The 22,549-nt window shown below is 44.5% G+C and overlaps 1 long non-coding RNA gene across 2 annotated transcripts; it reads right to left on the reverse strand.

Annotated features, from left to right (window-relative positions):
- Positions 1 to 1,495: 1,495 nt before the first annotated feature.
- LOC139275742 (uncharacterized) lies at positions 1,496 to 14,239 on the reverse strand. Of its 2 annotated transcripts, XR_011595744.1 has the most exons (5): positions 13,809 to 13,881; positions 9,142 to 9,182; positions 5,673 to 5,873; positions 4,126 to 4,353; positions 1,496 to 2,573 (listed from the first exon to the last, which is right to left on the reverse strand). It is a non-coding gene; the product is annotated as an uncharacterized lncRNA (long non-coding RNA). The 2 variants fall into 2 exon arrangements; XR_011595745.1 differs by lacking the exons at positions 9,142 to 9,182; positions 13,809 to 13,881 and adding an exon at positions 14,108 to 14,239.
- Positions 14,240 to 22,549: the final 8,310 nt, after the last annotated feature.

The following is a 22,549-nucleotide window of genomic DNA, read 5'->3' on the forward strand; positions in this document are numbered from 1 at the left end:
GCTGACACATTGGCATTGATTCAACAGGTTATCTCACAATAATAACTTAAATTTATACAATGCTATTAGCATAAATATTGTCAAAAGAGACTTCACAATTAGGTATAATGGAAAGATAAAGCAAAATAAAAATAACAAAATAAAAATAGCAAAAGGCATGAGGGCAAGCATATTAATTTTTACTTATCAGCATGTTAACTAGGTTGGTGACATGAAGGAATTTTATAATATTTGTAGTATGTCTGTGTGGGGAGGAAGGGAGAGACAAAAAGGAATGATTTATTGAATGAGACTTAGAGAGACCCATGTTTGACCTAGTTGTGATGCCATAAATGATTAGTTTAAACACAGATTAATGAACGAGTTTGATAGTTCTTTTTGGCTTGCTTATGCATTTGTGTGTTTGCATTTATATGTGTCTGTGTGTATGTTTATTTTTGCTGTGTTTGTGTTAGTGAGTGCTTGTGCGTGTGCTTGTGTATGAGTGTGTGTCTTTGTATGTGTCTGCGTTGAGGGAGAGGAGCAACAAGATGTTGTGGGGGATCATGGTTAAAACTAAGACATCAAGGGGATGATTTTCAACAGTCAGCCGCCCATTTCTCAACTGAAAAATGGGACCCCGCTGGCTGAAAATCGGGGCTGGTGATCTCAGCTGCCCCTTAGCCACCCAAGGCCAGCCTGATTCAATTTTCAGGTGGGCCTGTAAATGGGCAAACAGCATGCCCATCTAAAACAGGCTGTTCAACTATGCAAAAAATTGGGGTCCTACACACTTATAGCACCCCGATTGCAATATTGAAGTACAAATGAGCAGAATGTGCGCGGCGAGCGCTCTGCCCATTTGTACCAGGTGATGAGCGATCTAACCAGCAGTCCTTAAAGGAATCGAAGGTGCCAAAATCTGTTTTCTTTTCTATTTGTGTTCCTCCTAGCTCCACAAAAATACTACAGCCCGCTGATAGCCCCTGCTCACCTGTCCCTGGGGGTCAGTACAACCCACAACACCCCTGCCCCAGGCCCAAACCGTCGTCCCATTCAGCATGGAGGCTGACGATTCCCACCTTCCCACAAACATAGAGCTGCCTTGTGCACCCTCGCTGGCTACATTCAAATCAAGCCTGAATCTGAAAATAGTTTGGGCCTCCCGACGCCTACTCCACTGATTTTGCCCATGTTTTGGAGGGGAAGTTGGAGATTTCCTCATCAAATGTCTTAATGTATTTTAGGAAATTGGCAGCGATATCTAGTTCCAAGATTGATGCAGTTGGGTTAGTTTTAATTAAATACGACAAGATTTCTAAATCAAAGCTATTTCTCCCACTTTTTGATGCAATTACGGTAACAACCAGGCCATGTCACAGTGTATATATACAGTGTGGACATTGCTTATTGCTTATAATAAATCATTTGATTTGGAAAAGATGCAAAATAGAAAAAGTAAGTGCTATCTATAACTCAAGTTGTTATGTATAATTTAAGCATTAGGTGGTGCTAATTCCTTAAAGATTTTCCTATGTGGACAGTGTATGGTAAAGGTGACATTGGTGACAAAATACTAAGCTTTGATAGCAGTACCTTGTTATTAATTCCTATATATATGCAATACATGCTCCTTAGTTCATACTGATCCCACAGCTAACAGTAGTGGCCAATATAATCCAACCAAAGATTGTGGCTTCTAATCCTTCCCGTGTTCAATGTGCTGAAATAGATCAGACATCATGTCAAAATGACAGATTTCTGTCTCCGTTGGAAATAAATAAACATCATGTCAATGTGATGATGTTCATTTTAGTGCACACCCACTGTACAGTGCACGCAAAAAAGCTGTTTATAGATCTTTTCTGACGCATTAACCTTAAAAATAACCAATCAAACCTATTTCTCCGGTTTCTGAACCAGTAACCCTTTCACTTCTGGGAATTTAAGAGATTTGTCGCATTTGTGAGAGTAATTAATGGTCTAATTTTTCCCCGATCTGATTCATTTTGATTTCCTTTTCAGATCAAGATGTGACTGTTATATAAAATGAAATTCTGGGAATTGGATATTCTGAAGAAGATAATGTTATTGCTGAAAAAGCAGCCAGATTAAAGGTGACAGGGAGATGGGCCTCTATGATACATGTTTATTATTTGGGAGTAATAGTTTCCAGAGATTTCAAGAGCACATCCTTCATGAACTTTAACCCTTTACTGTAAAAACATTTATTTTGGAAACCAGTTGATGGAAGGGTGCTTCTTCATTGCAATTATCTATTAAATGAATGAATCATTTGTGCTGACAGATTAATGTGCAAAGCAGCTGTGTTCCAAACCACATTCTGTTAATGGAGTGATGGACCTCTCGGCCAGACTAGGGTTTGTTGATTGTGAGGACACGAATGCCAATTTTCATGCAGTCAGTGACACCAGGCACTTGATGCGTGTCAGTCACCTCCTGTAATCCTTCATCAAGGGACCATATCTGCAGGAAACGTAACAGATTGGGTTGCTGTTTCTTGACACTAGAGAGTGCTCTGACGCATTAACTTGCTGATTTGTGAGCTGAGTCTGCAATGTCACCTCCTCGATCTGAAAAAAAACCAAGAGCATACCAGACAAACCGTCCTTTAACAATTCAACTGAAAAAAATTACTTCAGTGCCAGAAAGAGACATTCAATTCTTTCAAATTCTGACTGAGAGCTGTAACTAAAATTATAAACTTGCACTATTCTGTAACTAAGCATTTACACAGCTTTTCATTTTAAAATGTTTTCTATCTGTGACCAGTTAATAAATTACTTAAAGTATCAGTTGCATAGCTTTTGACGTTTAATAATAAAGAGTCCCATCTTCCACTGAATGACTAATGTTTACAAGAAGCATGAAAAAATTGAGTTTAGTTTAGGAACTGCCAGCTCAAAAAGGTGCTTTTTATAGCATTCTTGTAGACCAGAAGGAGCAGGCATGCTCACCCCAGCTCCTCAATACAACAGTGACTACACTCCAAAAGTACTTCATTGGCTGTAAAGCGCACAGATGTCCGGTGGTCATGAAAGGTGCTATATAAATGCAAGTCTTTCTTTTCTCAAGGAAGTCTTTGACTTCCCCTCAGCTGATTGCTATCTCTTTCACCCCGCCTGCCATGATCGTTGACCTCCCCTCCTCCAGCCCCAATGCCTCTCCCTCTGTCCAGCCAATCATGGCCGATCCCACCACCGCCCCCACAACCCCCAATTGCCGTGGGCCATCTCCAAGTGTTCACAGCTGCAGCCCTCTGCCGCTGGTTACCCGCCCAGGCTAGGGTGTCAATTTAGCCGGCTGCCAAGCAGGAAACAAAAGAACAAAATTATAATGTGGTAGGCAGGACTTCTGAGTCTCGGACCTTACCGGGTACCTCGGCATTTCCAGCCTCCCCGTAAATATCAGGGCAATAATATCTGAAGGAATGTTTTTATTATTAAATGCCAAAAATAGACACATAGAATACAGTGTGTCATTGACATGGAACACAGTTTTAGCCACTTAGCTAATTGCAGAAAATGGAAAGTACTATCTTCTCCCGAATGTGGTGCTCGTTCCTTCATGTGCCACCATAAATAAAGCATCGTAAAGGGGTCCCAGATTGGTTTGGTTCCATTTGTAGTATGAAGTTACTATCTCAACAGGAATTGTTGATGGACCATCTATGCCACCTAAGAATAGATACACATTTAAGCTCTTCAACAATATGAAGATCAATTGCGCAGGGGAGGCGGGGATTTCAGGGAGAAGGAGAATCCAAGATATCGCTGGTGCCAGGTAAGACTCCAGACAAAGAGTTTTCCTTCAATCCCAACTGACTAAGCTCCTTGGTGCCACACTCAGTAAATGCTGCCTTGATGTTAAGGGCAGACACTCTCACCTCACCTCTGGAATTCAGCTTTAATGTCCATGTTTGGACCAAGGCTGCAATGAGGCCAGGAGCCAAGTGGTTCTGGCGGAACCCAAACTGAGCATCAGTGAGCAGGTTATTGGTAAGTAAGCGGCGCTTGATAGCTCTGTTGATGACTCCTTCCATCACTTTGTCGATGATGGGAGTAAGTTGATAGGTTGGTAATTGGCCATTTTAGAATTATTCTGCATTCTGTGGACAGGTCCTACCTGGGCGATTTTCTACATTGTCTGGTAGATGCCAGTGTTGTAACTGTACTGGAGCAGCTTGACTAGGGTCGCAGCTAGTTCTGGAGCACAGTCTTCAGTATTTTAGCCGGGAAGTTGTCAGTGCTTGTAGATTTTGCTGTGTCCAGTGCACTCAATATCACCTGCAGGTCCCTCTCTGTAAAATGATCACTTGCACTTCCTTCACCCATGTCCCTCCTCCTTCCAAGTCTGGCAGATAAATTTTTGGAGCAATTATACATTAGTCAGTTCCCCTTTGAAGCACAGTGGTAACACTTTACGATTGCTGCCATCCATAGTAGATGAATCAGTGCAGAGAATATTAGCCCCAATTTTAACTCGGGGTACGGTTTCAGCATAGGACTGGCGGGGTGAGTGACAAGCATGCACTGACTCGCCAACATGAGGCCTCATAACAATAGATCAGGTCCAACTCCCACCCAAACCTGATGGGAATGATGTGGAGGCTGGCACACCGAAACAGGGAATTGTGTGACAGCAGGCCTCCAGGGAGACAAAGAAATAGTCCCTGGCATAAAGTTAGTGATGGGCGGTGATCCGAGCCAATTGAGGTTGTGGGAATTGGAAAGGAAGCCTGGGGGCAGGAGAGGCTCAAGGATTCCTTGTGGGGCCTAGAAGAGCACTCCTGCTTCACCTGGCTAACAATGTTACCTTCAAAAAATTTAAAATGTTTACTTATATGGGCCTCTTTTGCCCCTGGAGCTTTCTCATGCCAGCTTCTCCAGGCGCGATCTGCACCAGCTCAAGTTACACAGCCAAGGGTAAAATAATGCCGGTGTCTGAATCAATGTTCCCTCTTTTCTTTCGGGGGGTGCGGTCCCTTTAGCTGGCTGTGCAGGACCTCCAGACACACAGCTTAGCAGGAATGTTGTCTGAATTATGTCATTAGACCCCGACTTTTGCATCTGAATGAAGCCCTTCCTTGCCTGGAGCCTATCCCAATTCCCATTCTTTCTATTCTCATCTGATGCCGATACTTGTGCACTTTCTACCAAAGATCACTGGGTAGCAATGAGCATAAACCCTGGGTGACCTCTGTGCTTCCTAGCTCAGGTATATTGAGGCCACTTCTCAATCTTATGAATTTAAAGGCAAACATTTCTTCCTTTCTTAACAAGCACATGACAGGGCAATATAAATTCTATTGAAATACATCATCACGTCATTTGTGCACAATGTCAACTTTTTTTGCTCTTGAACACAATAAAAGTTTTACCAAACATTTTTTACATTACTCCTTGAAAATTGTTACCTGGTTACTTTTAGTTCTATAATTCTAATGAATAATATTCAGTGTTAAAAGGACACCTCTTGTATTAGTTCTGCCGATATTTTATTACAAGACAAGTGTATGTGTGTTAATAGCTGCAGAGAATGCTCATTTAAAAAAAAGTAAATTAAGTCTTCATCAAAGGGATAGAGACCCAGGTGTGATCTGTCGCTCTGAATCTGTGCCTAGCACTAGAATTGGCAAACAGCATTTTTCCATCTCTGTCATAAGTACCTACCCAGATCTCAAGGAGACAATTTTGGTTCCAGCTGGCTGGTGCCTGTTCTAGCCACACATCAACCACATTCCTATCTCCTTTATATGTTTACTGTCTTCTCTATTGGCTTTCTGGCATGGTTCCAAATTCATGAGGCCCAGCGTGCACTTGCCAACAGCTTTAGATGTAACTATTAGCAACACTCCTGTGTGAATTAGGGTCCTTACAAGTAAAGGATGAACAGATTAGGAGATAGGAAAATCATAAAAATATATTTATAATAAAAATTCTTATGTCTGATATGATCATTGTTCACATTATAACTCTTGATTTGGTTTGTCAGTTTTCTTTTTCCTCATCAGTTAAGTTTTGTGTTCTTCTACTATCTAATAGGCAATTTGGGTTATTTTCTTAATTTTGTTATTCAACAATCATATTGCACAAAATGTTTTCCCCATTTCAGCTTTCTGACCAATCATATTCCACCAACAAAATTCTACCCAATCACATTCTAGAAAAAATATAGTCTCCTACCATGAAACAGCTCGCACATTATAAAAATAAAATGTGTAAGATAATAAACACAAAAGTTCACAAAAAATAGATAAACCCAGTTCCCTCCCTCCCTTCCACAAAAAGCATAATGCCCCCTGAACCTCTGAACATCTTGCACATCCTTAACTTCGCGACCATACTTCATGATTACTATGCCGTCAACTGGCTCCAGATGTTTGGAAGCCAGAGGGAATGGCCCCTTTGAAATAAAAAAAATACCATCTCCAATGTGAATAACAATTCCCAGGACATCGCTCTTCCAGCATATGCAAAAAGGAATTGGCTTCTTATTGCTATAACTAACAATGTCCCCAATATGCACATCACATATTTAATGAACATCCACCTTGAATGTACAAACTTACGTCTTTATTTCAGCAGTAGGGAACAGGGAGAGAAAAGTTAAACAGAGGTAAGTGTTGTTGGGGAAGGAAAGAATAGGGAAAGAGACTCTCTTGAAGATAGGGGAATGGAGAAGGAGAGACATTCTGTACGGTGCAGGGGAGGGAGAAGGTGAGAAAAATCCTCTGGGGAGTGATTGTGAGAAAGATAGAGTGGGCATAGAGAAAAGGATAGAGACCTTATTAATGATGGCAAAAGGGAGACACTTTACCAAGTGAGGGGTAGAGGAGAAAATCTTTCCTGTGGTGGCTGCGAGGGGAGAAATTAAGTGAGGCGTTCGGTTGCGAATGGAGAAAGGGAAGGGCAGAGGAGCAGAGCTCTGCTGCAGAGAATGGGCATCACTGGCTGTGCGGGGAGGGTAAGAGATGGAAGCTGTCGGGTCTTAGTGGGTTCATGTTAGAAGACAACATGTACTCTGACTTAAAAACAGAAAATGCTGGAAACACTCAGCAAGTCAGGCAGCATCTGTGCAGAGAGAAACAGAGTTATTGGGAATTTTAACCTCCTCATGAGAGGCAGGAGAAAGTTGGGGGGGTTAAAAATGAAAATTTGTGTAGTGCGATCCCAGCTCGCCACTCACGTGCCTGTTGCTGAAGTTACAGTGACGGGTTGCAAGGCGGACACGTGTCCTCTCGAGAGGCGGGGCACCTCATTATAATATTTAAATCAGGCTCCCACAGTGCCGTTGGGAGCATGATTTAAATTTAACACCGGGTTTCCCAGGGCTTGGGAAAACCAGGCAGCTAAATGAAGATGGGAGCAATTGGATTAAACAGATAAATGTTTTTTTATAGCACTGCTTATGAGCCAGTGCCCTCAAGCAAATCTTCTGCTGCGATTGGCTGCACCCCCCCCCCCCCGCCCCCCTCGCAAACCCGCAAGCCTTATGCCCTGCGATCTTTGCCGATTGCCAAGGACCATCCACTATGGTCCCCGGCTGTGACCTTCTACCTACCACAGGCTTTCCTGCCCGGCAGCTGGCCAGCCTGTCAATCTGTCCGGCTGCCGGGTGGGAAACTAATAACAAAATTATAATGAGGTCTTGCCGATAAACTCGGCAGGACCTCCGTGTGCCCAGGATTTCCGGTTTCCTGCACCCCCCACACCATCCCCCCCCCCTCGCCCCCACTTTGCAAACACTCTCTGCCATTCCTTCCTTGCAAATATCTGGGCCTATGTTTAAGGTGGATGACCTTGCATCAAAACTGACTTCCTGAATAATGCTGCAGAAAATCTACTTGTAATACAGAGAGAGCTAAAATAAGGTAACAACCATTGGCAAGATTTCAAATAATTATCTGAATCCATAGTCTGCATAATATAATAGGGTAAAGAGCACTTACCCAGCCCCAGGGTAAAGGTTAATAGTTTTTTTCACATTTCATGAATCCTGGACTGAATTGCTGTTATTACAATGCCTCAGTTCAGTGTTGGTGAGCTGGAAAACTGAACCTCACCCACATGAAAATGAAATGATTTGATAATCACCAAAAATCGATGTTAAATTTTGATGGCTGGGTCTTAAAAATCCAATCCTGTGCCACTGATATCCAAAAATCAGCAAGTTGTTCACAAAATTAATCAGGCAGACGCTTCTGGGAACATCACATGCAGAATAGGTAAAGTCAGTCTAGTGGGCAGGAGACTACAATAGAACATAAGCTGCTCTGCTGCTAGTCCAATGTATTTTACTTAAACTGTTTTCCTTTTCTTATCCCATCCTCCATACATTATGCTCTAGGAGAGTACATGGCGAGTTGCTCCGTGGTTTCCAATGGCAACTGCATTCAGTGAACAGGAGAAGCCCTTGCTGTGGGATTAACTGGTATAGACCGTCGACTTCTGTTGCCTTGTAAATGGTGACGATATTATTAGTGGCTCTGGTCGGTTGTGGTGACATTTTTCCCTACGATTCCCTTTTTGAAAGAGTATTAGTTTGAGAGATCAGATTCATTGGTACTAAGAAGTAAACAATGGATGTATCTTCGATGTACTAAGCATAAGTTGCTTGAGGCCTGGAGTTTTTCTAATTGTCTAACTGCTGCAACCCCTCCCTCCTTGATTCACTGTTACACTTCCTGATCACTGCCCCATACAGAGATCAAATTTCTTTTTCACAGTCATATGAATAGATTATTACTTCCAACTCCTATAAGGATCCCATATTTAGAGGCTAAACAACTCACCTTGACTTTGTTTAAAATGCATCACTTGTCAGTCTCCTATGCAGGGAAAAAATACAAAGTTTATTTTGAATTAGTTCTCCTCAGGCTCTGGGTTTTGCTGTGGATAATGATAATCTCCTTCCCATTTGTTGGGATGTTGATTTGAACGTAGATCTCTGCTATTTGAAGCCTCCATTTCACCGAACACCAAATAGCATAATTTAATAGATCTCCAAGGTAAAGTAGTGCAGGAAAAAAAACCCTGCAATCATTTAAGTATTAGTATTAGTAAAGTATTAGTGTTGAATTAGTAAAAATGATTTGAGTTGAGACAGTTTTGGCTATTGTCGCAGTGGTATAATGCGTACCTTTACTGTGCGGTTAAGTCATCCTCGATACGAGGGACCGCCTAAGAAAAAGAAGAACTTCATGGGAACATAGGAAGAGGAGTAGGCCATGACCCCCCAAACCTGTTCCACCATTCAATGAGATCATGATTGATCTGTGAACTAACTCCATATACCTGCTTTTGGCTATATTCCTTAATACCTCAGGTTAACAAAAAGCTATCAATCTCCGATTTAAAATTAACAATTGATCTCGCATCAATTGCCATTTGTAGAAGAGAGTTCCAAACTTCTACCACCCTTTGTGTGTAGAAATGTTTACTAATTTCACTCCTGAAAGATCTGGCTCTAATTTTTAGACTATGCCCCCTAGTCCAGAATCCCCAACCAGCGGAAATAGTTTCTCTCTATCTACCCTATCTGTTCCCTTAATATCCTGAAAACTTTGATCACCCCTTCTAAATTCTAGGGAATACAACCCTGAATTTCAATCCTGAAAATACATGCAAACAATATGCTGTGGGTTGCAAAGATGGAGATATTTGCATGACCTGAGATGCTTACCAATGAAAGATGAAACTCAGATCCAAGGAGACAAGTTTTCATACTAGTTTCATACGTTGTTCTAGATTGACTTACACCACTAGCTGTAAACCGTAGTATTCAATAACATTCATTGGCATTGTTTCACCAATAATGTACGACCAATAAATCTCTCTCACAAGATGTCATGTATGCAAACTCTTTGTATTCACTATGTAACTATGTACGATGTACCACCTGAGGGTGCTGCTGTTGGAGGCCCAAAGATTTCCTGCCCTGATGTGCAGGGGCATATAAAAGGCAGCCAGCCATGCTGCCCCTCACTTTGCAGTCGTATTAAATGGACTGAAGTCACACTCACACTACAAGGCCTCGTGGAGTTATTCGATGGTAATTGCAGACATAATAACTAGCAACGAGAATACGGACTTTCACGCGATTATGGCTACCTTTGGCACACTAAAAGACCGCAGAGGATGATGATTGGGATGCCTTCATGGAAAGGCTGGAGCAATATTTCGTGGCAAACGACCTGGCAGGGGAGACGGACACATTGGTGGAGAAGCGCAAGGTTTTACTGCTGAACAGTTGTGGGCCCAAGGTCTACCACCTCGTCAGGGACTTGCTGGCACCCACGAAGGCCAAGGATAAGACATACGATGAGTTGACTGAACTAATTCGCGATACCATACAGATGACTTCCTACCAGAATCGGAGCTCACTGGCAAGTACTGTACGTAAAATAACGCCGATTGCAGGCAGAACTGTTGAAGTAATAAGAACGGTACAGAGCAGAGCTTACATGCCTGCTGCTGCTAGGCTGCCAAGGGGTGTAAATGCAAAATCATTAACACAATGCTGGTGTTGCGGGGGTAATCATGGGGTCCATCAATGTCGATTTAAAGACTACGCGTGCAAAAGCTGCGGAACAAGGGGCCACCTCCAGCGAATGTGCAAACGTACTGCGACTCACCATGTGGCAGTGGAGTCGGCAGAAGAGTCGTGATCCAGTGTGGATCACAAAGGACAAGCTAGAGAGGCAACTCAGCCCGAGGGAGCAGTGTGCAGGGTGCACACCCTCGCCACAAAAAGTCCTCCCATGATGATAAAAGTCAAATTAAATGGTGTTCCTATATCCATGGAGCTGGACACGGGGGCGAGTCAGTCAATTATGAGCCAAAAGGCATTTGAAAGGCTGTGGGGCAACAATAAAGCACAAAGACCCAAGCTGAGCCCGATTCAGATAAAGCTGTGCACTTACACCAAGGAACTGATACCAGTTATTGGCAGTGAGAATATAAAAGTATCCTATGATGGAGAGGCACATGAGCTGCCACTGTGGATTATACCAGGTGATGGGCCAACGCTGCTTGGCAGAAGCTGGATGGGGAAAATTCGGTGGAACTGGGAAGACGTCAAAGTATTAACGTCAGTGGACAATGCTTCCTGTGCTCAAATGAAGAGCAAGTTCCCATCTTTATTTGAACCAGGCATCGGCAATTCACAGGCCCCAAAGTACAGATCCATTTGGTCCCTGAGGCACGGCCTGTTCATCATAAGACTCGAGCGATCCCCTACATGATGAGGGAAAAAGTGGAGATCGAATTGGACAGACTTCAATGCGAGGGAATCATATCGGCAGTTGATTTCAACGAGTGGGCCAGCCCGATTGTTCCGGTACTAAAGAGCGATGGCACGGTCAGAATCTGCGGCGACTACAAAGTAATAATCAACCGAGTCTCATTACAGGTTCAGTACCCACTACCCAAAGCCGATGACCTTTTCGTGACATTAGCAGGGGAAAAGGCGTTCACCAAGCTGGATCTAACCTCCGCTTACATGACCCAGGAGCTGGTTGAGTCGTCGGAAAAATTAACATGCATTAACACGCACAAAGGACTGTTCGTGTACCACAGGTGTCTGTTCGGGGTTCGATCGGCTGCAACCATATTCCAAATAAACATGGAGAGCCTGTTGAAATCGGTTCCATGCACCGTCGTATTTCAGAACGACATCCTCATCACTGGCCGCGACACCTCCGAACACCTGCACAGAAGTTTTAAGTCGACTAAACAGAGTTGGACTCCGGTTGAAATGATCCAAGTGTGTCTTCCTGGCGCCAGAGGTAGAATTCCTGGGGAGGAAGATTGCGGCAGACAGCATCAGACCCATGGACTCGAAGACAGAGGTCCTCAAGAATGCACCCACACCACAAAATATAACGGAGTTGCGCTTGTTCCTGGGACTCCGCAATTATTTTGGTAACTTTCTTCCAGGGTTGCACACCTTGCTGGAACCATTGCACAAGCTGTTAGGCAAGGGAGATGACTGGGCTCGGGGTAAAAATCAAGAGGCCGCCTTTGAGAAGGCCAGAAACCTGCTGTGTTCAAATAAGTTGCTGGTATTATATGACCCATGTAAACGTCTAGTTTTAGCATGTAATGCATCATCATACAGTGTCGGGTGTGTTTTGCAGCAAGCCAATTCAGTGGGCAAGCTCCAACTGGTTGCATACGCGTCCAACAGCCTATCAAAAGCCGAAAGAGGCTACAGCATGGTCGAAAAGGAGGCTTTAGCCTGCATTTACAGTGTAAAAAAGATGCACCAATATTTGTTTGGATTCAGGTTCGAGTTAGAGATCGACCACAAGCCCCTAATCTCACTGTTTTCGGAAAGCAACGGCATAAACACCAATGCTTCATCTCGAATCCAAAGATTAACACCAACACTGTCTGTCTACGACTATGTGATCCACCACAGGCCAGGCACTGAAAACTGCGCCGATGCTCTCAGCCGACTACCGTTGCCCACCACCGGGATGGAAACGACGCAGCCTGCAGACCTGCTACTGGCCATGGATACCTTTGATAGTGAAGGGTCACCCGTAGCAGCCCATCAAATTAAGACCTGGACCAGCCACGATCCTCTGCTATCCCTTGTAAAAAGTTGCATCCTCAATGGGAACTCGTCAGAGGTCCCTAGAGACATGCAAGACGAGATCAAGCCGTTTCACTGTTGTAAAGACGAAATGTCGATCCATTCAGATTGCCTCTTATGGGGCAATCTTGCCAAAGAAAGGCAGGGAAACCTTCATACGTAACCCACACAGCACCCACCCAGGCAAAGTCATGATGAAGGCTATCGCCAGGTCCCATGTCTGGTGACCTGGCATTGACTCGGACCTGGAGTCGTGTGTGCACCAATGTAACACATGCTCACAACTGAGCAATGCTCCCAGGGAGGCTCCACTTAGTCTCTGGTCCTGGCCCTCAAAACCATGGTCCAGGATCCATGTGGATTATGCGGGCCGCTTTCTGGGAAAGATGTTCCTGGTTGTTGTGGCCGCCTACTCCAAATGGATTGAATGTGCAATAATGACATCCAGCACGTCCGCAGCCACCACTGAAAGCCTCAGGGCCATGTTTGCCACCCATGGCATCCCGACATTCTTGTTAGCGACACTGGTCCATGCTTCATCAGCTCGGAATTCAATGAATTCATGACCTGTAATGGCATCAAGCATGTCAGATCTGCCCCGTTGAAGCCCGCATCCAACGGCCAAGCGGAGAGGGCAGTCCAAATCATAAAGCAGAGCTTGAAATGTGTCACGGAAGGCTCCTTACAAACCCGCCTGTCCCGGGTACTACTCAGCTACAGGACACGACCCCACTCACTTACCGGGGTTCCCCCTGCAGAATTACTAATGAAACGAGCACTCAAAACCAGGCTCTCCTTAGTACACCCTGACCTCAGTGATCAGGTGGAAAGCAGGCGTTAGCAGCAAAACACGTACCATGATCGCGCGGCTGTATCACGTGACATCACTGTAAATGACCCTGTGTTTGTGCTGAATTACAGACAGGGCTCCAAATGGGTCGTTGGCAGTGTATTAGCCAAGGAGGGGAACAGAGTGTTTGTTGTCAACCTGCTTAACAGTCAAATGTGCAGAAAACATTTGGACCAAACCAAATTACGATTCACAGATAACCAGGAACCACTGGAAGAGGACCTCATCTTCAGCGACCCACCGACACATGCCCAATCGACAACAGACCTCGCTGCCAACCACGAGGATGATCCCACCATCCCCAACAGTCCAGCCCAACCAGTCACGCTGCAAGACAGCAGTGGCCCAACCAACTCACCCAGGCCAAAAGCAACACTCAGACTGTCAATCAGGGAGCGCAGGGCTCCGGTTCGCCTTAACCTGTAATCAACTCGCATCAAAGATTTTGCGGGGGGGGGGGGGGGAAATGATGTCATGTATGCAAACTCTTTGTATTCACTATGTAACTATGTACGATGTACCACCTGAGGGCGCTGCTGTTGGAGGCCCAGGGGTTCCCTGCCCTGAAGTGCAGGGACATATAAAAGGCAGCCAGCCATGCTGCTCCTCACTTTGCAGTCGTATTAAATGGACTGAAGTTACACAGCTCTTACTCACAGTACAAGGCCTCGTGGAGTTATTCGATGGTAATTGCAGACATAATACAAACAGTTCAAGGTACTGCTGAGTCACATGCAGCATCTCCCTTGCCTCCTTTGTGTCTAGTTTGAATCCTGCAAACATTCCACACCTGACCGATGTCATCTGCAATGCAGCTGTGTATCTTGTGACCAACTGCAGTTTCTATTAATAAAACGCATCTGTTTCTATGTGGCAATGTTGTATCTTGTCTGTACGCTGTTCATCTCAGAAGTTATATTTCTGAAAACAAAAATTATCTTCTTAGAAATATTCTGTACCACATTGATATTCTAGCATCCATTGATAAAAATTAATGCCAAAGGGACAGTGTCACCGTAAGCCAGATTTACAAACAGAGAAGCAAATTATGACACAAATAAATGTCTCTATGAAGCCTTTGCTTCTGCAATTGTAGCTGTGCTATGAATATTTTATCTTAGTTTTAACGAAACTTGAAATAGTTGTTATTTCAATATACGTGAGTCTTTACCAAAAAGAAAGGAAATAAATTCTGCACAGCAACTGTACACAGGCCATATAAAGACAGTATTTGATTCCGTCAGTTTTATTGATGCATCATTCTACAGAAGTTACTGAGATATATTACAACGAGTGAAAAAGGTACTGTGTTTAAGTAGGTCAAAGCAAAGGCATAAAACCAAAGTATAAAAATGAATATTGTGGACAGCGCAGTATTGTTCTACATATAGATAGTTGACCTTGAGCTAATCCAACCTCACCTTATGCGTTAATTATCTCTCTCTTGTGCCTCCTATTTCAGCTTAGAATCTGCTGCATCACTCTGCCTTTTTAATATGCACAAGATAGTGAACACACAGCAGAAAATAATTTTACAACACCCTCCTTTTTTATCATAATATAATAATAGAGCATCCTGGAAACAAAAGAACAAACCATCAGACCACTGACTTTTTCATTTTTTTTCTCCTCTGTAGGAGGTGTAACTCATGTTGTGTTACTGTTCTATAAATGTTGTCAGTTCTCTGGTACCACATTCAAGTGGCACTGTCCTGGACAGTTTGTGCTGGCAGACTGTGTAATCATCACAAGGTAGCATCACAATCTAACCCTCTTCTCACCATATATATTAATGACTTGAATGAAGGAATAGACAGTTGTATATCCAAGTTTGTAGATGGCACTAAGTTAAGAAGAAGAAAATTGTGTGACTGGAATCAGGAAGTTGCAAAGGAACATAGACAGATTGTGAGTGGGGAAAACTATGGCAGGCGGAGTTCAATGTGGGGAAATGTGAGGTAACCCACTTTGGATCTGAGAAAGACAACTCAGAATATTCTCTTAATGGTGAGAGACTGGGAGCTGTGGAGAAGCAAATGAATGTAGGTGTCCAGATACAAAAATCACTAAAAGGTAATGCACAGGTATAAAAAACACTCGATAAGTCTAATGGAATGATGGCCTTTATCTCATGGGGGTTGAAATACAAAAGTGAGGAAGTGATGCTTCAGTTGTATAGAGCCTTGGTTAGACCCTGTCTGGAGAATTGTGTTCAGTTTTGGGCACCAAACCTCAGGAAATATATATTGGCCTTGGAAGGTTCGTCAGAATTATACCAGAGCGTAAAGGGTTAAATTATGAGGACATGTTGCATAAACTTTGCTTGTATTCTCTTGTGTTTAGAAGGTTGAGGGGTGATCTAATCAAAGTGTTTAAAATTAAAAACGAATTTGATAGGGTATATACAACAACAACTTGTATTTATATTGCGTACTTAACGTAGTAAAACATTCCAAGATTCGTCACAGGAGTGCTGGAAGAAATAAATTTGACACCGAGCCATATAAAGAGAAATTGGGGTAGATGACAAAAGGCTTGGTCAAAGAGGTAGGTTTTAAGGAGCATCTTAAAGGAGGAAAGAGAGGTAGAAACAAGGAGAGGTTTAGGCAGGGAATTCCAGAATTTAGGACCGAGGCTACAGAAGGCACCGCTATCAATGGCTGAGCAATTATAATCAGGGGTGCTCAAAAGGGCAGAATTAGTGAGGCACAGATATCTCGGGGGGGCAGGGGGAGGGGGTGGGAGGAGAGGAGCTTTGTGGGGCTGAAGGAGATGACAAAGATAGGGAGGGGCGAGGCCATGGAGGAATTTGAAAATAAGGATGAGAATTTTGAAATCAAGGCGTTGCTTAACCAGGAGCCAATGTATGTCAGTGAGCACAGGGGTGATGGGTGATTGTGACTTAGTGCGAGTTAGGACACGGGCAACTGCATTTTGGATGACCTCAAGTTTAAGTAGGGTAGAACATGGGAGGCCAGCCTGGAGTGCTTTGGAATATTCAAGTTTAGAGGTAACAAAAGCATGGATGAGGATTTCAGCAGCAGATAAGCTGAGGCAAAGGCAGAGACGGGCAATATTATGGAGGTGGAAATAGGTGGTATTAGTTGTGCTGCAGATATGTGGTCAGAAGCTCATTTCAGTGTCAAACATGAGACCAAGGTTGCGAACAGTGTGGTTCAGCCTCAGACAAATCCTAGGGAGAGGGATGGAGTCAATGGCGGGGACTGGAAACAATGCCTTCGGTATTCCCAATACTTAATTGGAGGACATTTTTTTTTGCTCATCCAGAACTGGATGTTGGACAAGCAGTCTGACAATTTAGAGATCGTAGAGAGTGCGAGAGAAGTGGTGGTGAGGTAGAGCTAGATGTTATCAGTGTACATGTGGAAACTGATGCTGTGTATTTGAATGATATCGCCAAGGGGCAGCACGTAAATGAGAAATATAAGAGGACCAAGGATAGATCCTTGGAGGACACCAGAAGTAATGATGCGGGAACGGTAAGAGAAGCCATTGCAAGTGATTCTCCGACTGATATACAGAGAAACTATTTCCTTTGATAGGGGAATCCTGAACAAGAGGGCATCATTTTCAAATTAGACCTAGGTTATCTATGTGAAATTGGGAATCACTTTTTGACATAAATTCAGTAAAATGAACCAGAAATTGAGGTGGCGAACTGTCACCTGTGCAATTGTCTGGTGTCATTTACCTCTGGTACCTGCCAGTTGGACTGTTTCAACATGTAAATGAGCTCCAAATGACATACTGACATCCTTCATTCAACTTGCCAGTGATCCTGCCGGGTTATTGTGGATTCATCTACCCAACCATATAAAATGGGTGTCCAGGGTTACTAGGGACTCAGCTGTTGATAGTCAAAGCCACCGCATACCTGAACTTCTATGCCTTCAGTTCATTGCACAGGCGACATCAGCCCCGATTGGTGCCTTGTTTGCTCAAGCAAGTAATTTCATTTTCTTTCCTATGTGAAATCTTACCAAGTGTCAGGGTTTGCAAAGGCCCAGGGGATTATAGATTGTGCCTGTAGTGTATGTAGACACCTTTAGTAATGACTCCACGAGGCAGGGTATGATATTTAAACTGTGTAGACCTGCAGTCCTTTATTTGCAGCTCCTGAGTGACGACGACAACAAGCTGTGAGTTCCCTTTTATACTGGGTTACCTGCCGTGTGCAGGCAACCCCTAGGTCTCCAGCAGCAGCACCCTCTGGTGTACTGGTAAGGTGTGTACAGTATAAGGGTACATTCAATGTGGCATAACAGTGTTACAGACATCACACCGTAAACAGGCATGCATACACAACAATACTCCCCCCTGAGCATTTTTCATATTCTTATTGTCATGACCAGGGGAGGTGATCAGTGGTGGGCTATGGGAGGTTGTGGTGAGGGTTGTGTGGTTGCCAGGTGTGACCCCTGTGCTTGAGGCTGGCCTCGTACGTTTCCCCTCCCTCACACACAATCCAAGTGGGTGTCACTGTTGTGGGATCCCTCGGGGAGGTAGCCACGGCAACAGTGGGTGGTGTGTATACATTGTGATGTGGGTAATTGTGGGGTGGTGGGCAGGGCCACAAGACTGGGTGGGCTCCTTGTCCACCAATTGGGATGAGGGTCAGGTCATCCCAGGGTTTGCCAGGGAAGCTGGAGGGTATTGGCCTCATGCTCCTGGTGTTGGCCCTGGTGGCCAGGGGCTGTAGGGCTGGTCTGGTGCAGGTTGCCATTGGTGGTGGCTGGGCTGCCCATTGACCATTGTCCCTGTAGTGGATCTGCTCCCACTGGCTGTGTGTGTGTCCTGCAAGGGGCATCACATTCGTTCCAAAGATCCAGGCTACATGGTTAGGTAGCCTGCTGGACCTGGGGGTCTCCCACAGGAAGATTCCATTGGCATCAGCATGGTCCCTGTAGGACCCAATGTCCTTTGGCAATGTCCTACCAGTATACGTGACACCTTGGCTCTGATCACACATAGTCGAGCCTGCATTATACATTCTAGCATTTGCATCACTTTTGGTGTCCTGGTTTCAACAGACATGGTTACATTCGGCATTTCACATTCCTTATCATTATTGTTAAGCATAATAAACTTATTCTTAACCTTACTGGCACCTGCATTCATCTCATTAGTCACTTTAGTTAAACCAGCATCACAATTCATGGTTACATTGTATACATTTTCATACTTGCACCCTTTAATTGCATCTTTAGCTTTAAAATCCATGTACTCAAATAGTTGAAACTTCCCCTTTAAATTGTTTTGGTTTCCGGTCTTCTTTAAGGGAGCCTTCAAATCCGATTGGCCGCTCGATGTCACATGATGCTCCTCCATGTTCACTTGTGGCATGGCGGAGGCCATTTTGATTACAGGTTCTGCTGCTTGTGGTGCTGCAGTCATTTTCTGGTCTTGCTGCAGGTAGGCTGTGGGGTCTTTTCTTCCACAGGGTCACTTCGCCTGATGTGGACCCGGTTCATCCAATTCCTGCCCAGCAGCGTAGGACCGTCGCCGGCTACAATGCACAGGGGGAGTGTGTTCAACATGCTGCCCTGGGAGACCTGGACGTCTGCACTGCCAACGATTTGGATTTTACCTTTGTTATAGGTGAGCAGCTTTGCCTGGACAGGAGACAGTTTTGGTCAAGTGGCAGGATTCATCCAAATTTTTTCAAAGGTCCTTTGGCTAATCACAGACTGGCTCGCCCCTGTGTTGATCTCCATGGAGACTGGGACCCCATCGGTTTCCACTTCCATCATCCACAGAGAACCTCCGGTGGAGCAGGTAAAGATTCCATACTCTTCTTCCAGGGTTTGAGCAGTTTCATCTTCATCTGTGTCGGAGCCCCGGTGATCAGCCAACTCATCAGAGACACAGTGAGTACAGCCTTTTCTTCACATTCTCTGAAGGTGCCCCTTCTCTTTGCAGCCTTTGCATGCATAGTCTTTGTAGCGGCACTGGTGGGCCCTGTGGTTTCCTCCACAGCGCAAGCACGGGGCCATCCAGTTTGCCCCATGTGACAGACTCAGTGTTGCAGGACTCGGGGCAGTATTTCTGCCTTTAGAAGTATCCATGCAGTGCACTGCGCACGCCGGTTTAGAGTCCTGGGTCAGTATTCGCCTGGAGTCGCTGGCCGAAACCACGTAGGCCTGGCTCACTTGAATTGCTTTCTGCAGGGTGACCGTGATGTCAGCCGAGAGCAATTTGTGTAGGAGGCCTTCGTGGCCGATTCTGATGACAAACATGTCCCTTAGTGCTTCATTAAGGTGGTTGCCAAAATCACACGGTGCAGCTAGTCTTCTTAAGTGTGCAGCATACTTGGCAATTTCTTGGCTCTCAGGTCGGCGGTAAGTGTAGAACCGGTGCCTGGCTGTGAGGATGCTTTCTTTTGATTTTAGTTGTTCCTGTATGATTGTTACAAGTTGCTCATAACTCTTGGTGGTTGTAGTCCCTGACGAGACCATAGATGGTGGGTCCACAACTGCTAAGCAGGATGGCCCTGCGTTTGTTCGGTAGTGTGGCCGGTGTGTCCCCGTCCAGGTCGTTGGCTATAAAGAAGTGTTCCAATCTTTCCACAAAAGCATCCCAATCTTCCCCCTCCGTAAATTGCTGAAAGTTACTGAGGTTAGACATGTTGAGCGTGTAGTTCGTGACCTCGTATTCCCATCGCCAGTTGTAGTGCATGTAGGCACCTTTAGTAATGACTCCACGAGGCAGGGTATGATACTTAAACTGTGCAGACCTGTAATCCTTTATTTTCAGCTCCTGAGTGACGACAACAAGCTGTGAGTTCCCTTTTATACTGGGTTACCTGCCATGTGCAGCCAATCCCTAGGTCTCCAGCAGCAGCACCCTCTAATGTACCGGTAAGGTGTGTACAGAATAAGGGTACATTCAATGTGGCATAACAGTGTTACAGACATCACACAGTAAACAGGCATGCATACACAACAGTGCCCATGTGACACTACGTGCTCCATTGCACAATGCTACTACCTATATGAATCATAAAGGATTTAATTCTGAATGCTGAGCTCGTTTGTGGCCGTCATCACAGGATTATGCAAATCAATGTTCACATCCCAGGTAACTGTCACAATGCCTTCATTTTAAGGCAGACCACCATCCTATGTATATTTGACCCACAAAGGCAACTTACTACTGAGGATATCCTCTTCAGCCATGGCTCATGATGCTTAGCGACATCCAAGAGCATCCAGCTGAAACAAGTATAAATGAGATGCATGTTCCACCAGAGTAAAGTAGAGCACATACCAGTCACACTATGAAGCAGTACTTGAGATTTTTTGCGGAGACAACGATGGTCCGTAAGATCCTACACATCCCCTGGGAGGACATCAGTGTCCTCATTCAGGCTAACATCCCCAGCACTGAAGTACTGACCACACTCGATCAGCTCCGCTGGGCAGGCCACATCGTTCGCAAACCAGACATGAGACTCCCAAAGCAAGTGCTCTACTCGGAGCTCCTTCATGGCAAACGAGCCAAAGGTGGGCAGCGGAAACGCAACAAGGACACCCTCAAAACCTCCCTGATAAAGTGCGACATCCCCACTGACACCTGGGAGTCCCTGGCCCAAGACCGCCCTAAGTGGAGGAAGTGCATCCGAGAGGGCGTCGAGCACCTCGAGTCTCAACGCCAAGAGCATGCAGAAATCAAGCGCAGACAGCGGAAAGAGCGTGCGGCAAACCAGTCCCACCCACCCCTTCCCTCAATGACTATCTGTCCCACCTGTGACAGAGTCTGTGGCTCTCGTATTGGACTGCTCAGCCACCAAAAAACTCACTTCAGGAGTGGAAGCAAATCTTCCTCGATTCCGAGGGACTGCCTATGATGATGACTTGAGGTGCTTGAACCGGTCTGGAGCATCCTGCTGTACATCCAGTTAAGATGTAAGCATTATGGTAATCTATTGCATGCTCACAGCCATGCCTGTAAAGATGCCTCATTATGGCACTCCCAGCAAGGGTAGGAAAGCGAAATCTAGGCCGGGGCATTGAGATGATGGTCGGCTCTACTGCCATAATTTTCTTCATACTTCGTCGCTATACTACCCTATTTAGGGCAGGATCATGGAAGAAAATCCAACCCTAACAACTGTCTTATATTGACACAAAGCAAAGATATCTAAAGGTACAAATTTAAAGAAATGTCTGGTCGAATTTATTTTACAACAAACAATAGGCTGCCAGCATCATTAAGCTGTTTTAGTCATTTTAAATAGCATGGAAAGTACCTGCGGCAGCTCTATTTTGCAATAAATAAAGCACAGAATGGTATGGATCCTTGGACTAAGTGGGGAGTATTTTTTTTTGTAAACTAATTGCTCACTGATATGTACTCTGAAATAAAATGAACAGTCTCTGCTTGAAAATATTTTTGCCACCAATTTTGTCTGAGTTGTCAGTATGACTGCAGTCGTGTACAACATAATTGACATCAGGCCAAGTGTTTTCTATTGTTATAGACTAGATGTGATTGTGCCCACATCAATAACTTTAAAAATATCCAATGCTGGCTCTTTGGAGGCATAAATGTCTGGACACAAGCCACACTGTAGTCCAATTGTCATCAAACCAGGCAGTGGTAGAGCAGGGCTATGTAAGTTCTTAAGCCTGTCGTTTAGCTTCTGTTGTGTACAAAACTGTGATATGGCTGTGAGATAACATTTTCAAGATCTCGAAGTGTTAGCTGGATAATATACAGACTGTAAAGAATGAGCCTGGGTCCATTGCACATAACAATCATGTTATTGTGCAAAACACATGATCCACATCTAACCAAGAAGTCAAAAAACTTTGTTTTGTCATCATGATCTAAAAGGTGGGAGGGGTCTGTTGTCTCCTTCAGGCATTTTTCAAAGAGGTTCAAATGTTCAATTCCTGACAGCAAAGAACAGGCTGTATTACTAAGTTGATTGTTTTGGGAACTGGTTCCAACTGCACTAGGCATTGTAATTCAATCTGTTGCAATTTAAAGGGACATAGTTGGTGTAGGACTTTCCCAGATTTGCCACCTGTTTTCTAGTGGATTTGGTATGGTGAATGGAGTAATATGGGGCGGGGG

This window comes from Pristiophorus japonicus, chromosome 11 (genome assembly GCF_044704955.1).
Source record: "Pristiophorus japonicus isolate sPriJap1 chromosome 11, sPriJap1.hap1, whole genome shotgun sequence".
NCBI classification, from domain to species: Eukaryota; Metazoa; Chordata; class Chondrichthyes; family Pristiophoridae; genus Pristiophorus; species Pristiophorus japonicus.